Raw genomic sequence first — 3,380 nt, forward strand, 5'->3', positions numbered from 1 at the left:
TTTCTTTTCCTTTTGAAATATAAGAATGGCTAATTGCAGCAAATGCTCAGAACTTTGAACATATTATGCTTAAGCACATCAACACATGTGCAAACGAATAATAAGCACCTATTTCTAGCCTGCTTTTCCACAATACATGCAGGTATTCATTAGAGGCTCTATGCATCAGGCACCTCTAATCTATTGCTTGGTCAAGTGCGAATAGGGTATACCACAAATTAACCCATCTCTGTGCAGCATAATTATATCCTGCACCTATAAAATTATTTGTGGTCCGACCGTTTATGGCGTTCTTAGGGCTTTTTCTGGAGTGATGGGCCAGTCCTAATTGTGGACATTGTGTGGTGTTTAGAAATTATACCCACACAATAGACCTTCACTCATGTGTATACTGTTACCTGTGGCTGATTGTTACAGGGTGAATAAGCCAGGTGGCTACATATTATCCCAATTTTTTATTGCACCTTATGTATATATGGAGTGATGGGCCAGTCCTAATTGTGGACATTATGTGGTGTTTAGAAATTATACCCACACAATAGACCTTCACTCATGTGTATATTGTTACCTGTGGCTGATTGTTACAGGGTGAATAAGCCAGGTGGCTACATATTATCCCAATTTTTTATTGCACCTTATGTATATATAACTTGCTACTTTTTGACAATTATAATATAATTTTTAATAATTTTTTATGATTGAGGAGGGTGAGTATAATATTTGCGGTCATACCTCACTGGAAATGCCCAATCTCTTCCGATCTTGGAAGCTAAGCAGTGAAAGGCCGGGTCAGTAAAAGGATGGGTGACCACCTTTGAACACCCAGGTACTGCAACAATTTTACTCCCCTATATTGCCATCCACACCCAAAACATTGGGCACTTTGGAACTCCTATAACAAAGGGGCTGCACATTTTTTGGTGATCTTAGAGGGAGAGTACAATATTTGCGGTCATACATCACTGGAGATGCCCAATCTCTTCTGACCTTGGAAGCTAAGCAGTGAAAGGCCGGGTTAGTACTAGGATGGGAGACCACCTCTGAACACCCTGGTACTGCAATAAATTGACTCCCCTAGAAAGTGTCACCCATATATATTTACATATATACATACTACGGGGCACCTGACTTTCATATGACCTATGATTTAATTCTCAGCATCTACTGTAATCCACAATGGATACTTGCTGAATAAATGATGGTCATACATTACATAAATCTTAATGTGCAATGATGTATGAACTCTGTAACCACAGTCATTAATTTCCGGCAACCGATACACTGTGATACGGATATCACGTACCAATTATAATGTGTTTTATATTTTCGCATAGCTTCTAATTTTTCACGCAAATACTCCTAAAAATATTTTTTAATGTATAATCTAATAAAAATGGTTTTACCAGTATCAATTAATTAATTATATTTCTACCCTCTGAATTAGAGTGCTCCCAAAAAAGAGTCTACTTTCTAAACACCTTTTTTTTGTACTGCCTTACATTGACTCTGTGGAGCACCACTGAAAGCAACAACCAGGTGGGGCCAAGATTGACTATCCATACCCCTTGTTGCTATATCTAGAAGCAATTCGAGATAATTCAGTTTTTCAGAGGCTACTAATTATACTACTAATCTATTTGAGGACTTGTGCGGTTCCCAAAAACTCCCTTTTTTTCATGGGCTTAAGTAGACAGGGTCAAAAGGTCAAAAGATCTACACGCAAGTGGTCAACGCGTGTTTTCTATGATTTTTAGGGTTAGGGTTATGCACTTGGTTGAAGGTTAGGGTTAGGCTGTGGAAGGGGACGGTTAGGGTTAGGCACTAGGGGGAGTGTTAAGGTAAGGCACCTAGGGAAAGGTTAGGGTTAAAAAAAAATGTGTCGACCATTTGAACGTTGACCTTTTGAAGATGTCAACATTTTGATCAAGTCGACCAAAGTCCATGTCGACCATTTAACTATCGTCCTTTTGAGTGTCAACCTATTGCCTGAGGACTGTCTACTGATAACCTGACTGTCTATGTACTGTCTATCCTTCAATCCACACCCGCGAGAAAGACGCAGAAAATCCTATTAAAATTGATCACAACTAAATTTGCGCAGCTAATTGAACAGCAAAAAACTAGAGATGTGCACTTTAAATTTTTCGGGTTTTGTGTTTTGGTTTTGGGTTCGGTTCCGCGGCCGTGTTTTGGGTTCGACCGCGTTTTGGCAAAACCTCACCGAATTTTTTTTGTCGGATTCGGGTGTGTTTTGGATTCGGGTGTTTTTTTCAAAAAACACTAAAAAACAGCTTAAATCATAGAATTTGGGGGTCATTTTGATCCCAAAGTATTATTAACCTCAAAAACCATAATTTCCACTCATTTTCAGTCTATTCTGAATACCTCACACCTCACAATATTATTTTTAGTCCTAAAATTTGCACCGAGGTCGCTGGATGACTAAGCTAAGCGACCCTAGTGGCCGACACAAACACCGGGCCCATCTAGGAGTGGCACTGCAGTGTCACGCAGGATGGCCCTTCCAAAAAACACTCCCCAAACAGCACATGACGCAAAGAAAAAAAGAGGCGCAATGAGGTAGCTGTGAGAGTAAGATAAGCGACCCTAGTGGCCGACACAAACACCGGGCCCATCTAGGAGTGGCACTGCAGTGTCACGCAGGATGGCCCTTCCAAAAAACACTCCCCAAACAGCACATGACGCAAAGAAAAAAAGAGGCGCAATGAGGTAGCTGTGTGAGTAAGCTAAGCGACCCTAGTGGCCGACACAAACACCTGGCCCATCTAGGAGTGGCACTGCAGTGTCACGCAGGATGGCCCTTCCAAAAAACACTCCCCAAACAGCACATGACGCAAAGAAAAAAAGAGGCGCAATGAGGTAGCTGTGTGAGTAAGATAAGCGACCCTAGTGGCCGACACAAACACCGGGCCCATCTAGGAGTGGCACTGCAGTGTCACGCAGGATGGCCCTTCCAAAAAACACTCCCCAAACAGCACATGACGCAAAGAAAAAAAGAGGCGCAATGAGGTAGCTGTGTGAGTAAGATAAGCGACCCTAGTGGCCGACACAAACACCGGGCCCATCTAGGAGTGGCACTGCAGTGTCACGCAGGATGGCCCTTCCAAAAAACACTCCCCAAACAGCACATGACGCAAAGAAAAAAAGAGGCGCAATGAGGTAGCTGTGTGAGTAAGATAAGCGACCCTAGTGGCCGACACAAACACCTGGCCCATCTAGGAGTGGCACTGCAGTGTCACGCAGGATGGCCCTTCCAAAAAACACTCCCCAAACAGCACATGACGCAAAGAAAAAAAGAGGCGCAATGAGGTAGCTGTGTGAGTAAGATAAGCGACCCTAGTGGCCGACACAAACACCTG

At 42.7% G+C, this 3,380-nt stretch overlaps 2 pseudogenes; both read left to right on the plus strand.

Annotated features, from left to right (window-relative positions):
• Positions 1-718: 718 nt before the first annotated feature.
• On the plus strand, positions 719-838 carry LOC134913824 (5S ribosomal RNA; annotated as a pseudogene).
• A 106-nt stretch (positions 839-944) lies between these two features.
• LOC134913859 (5S ribosomal RNA) lies at positions 945-1,064 on the plus strand (annotated as a pseudogene).
• Positions 1,065-3,380: the final 2,316 nt, after the last annotated feature.

Source organism: Pseudophryne corroboree, chromosome 4 (genome assembly GCF_028390025.1).
Source record: "Pseudophryne corroboree isolate aPseCor3 chromosome 4, aPseCor3.hap2, whole genome shotgun sequence".
Classification (NCBI taxonomy): domain Eukaryota; kingdom Metazoa; phylum Chordata; class Amphibia; order Anura; family Myobatrachidae; genus Pseudophryne; species Pseudophryne corroboree.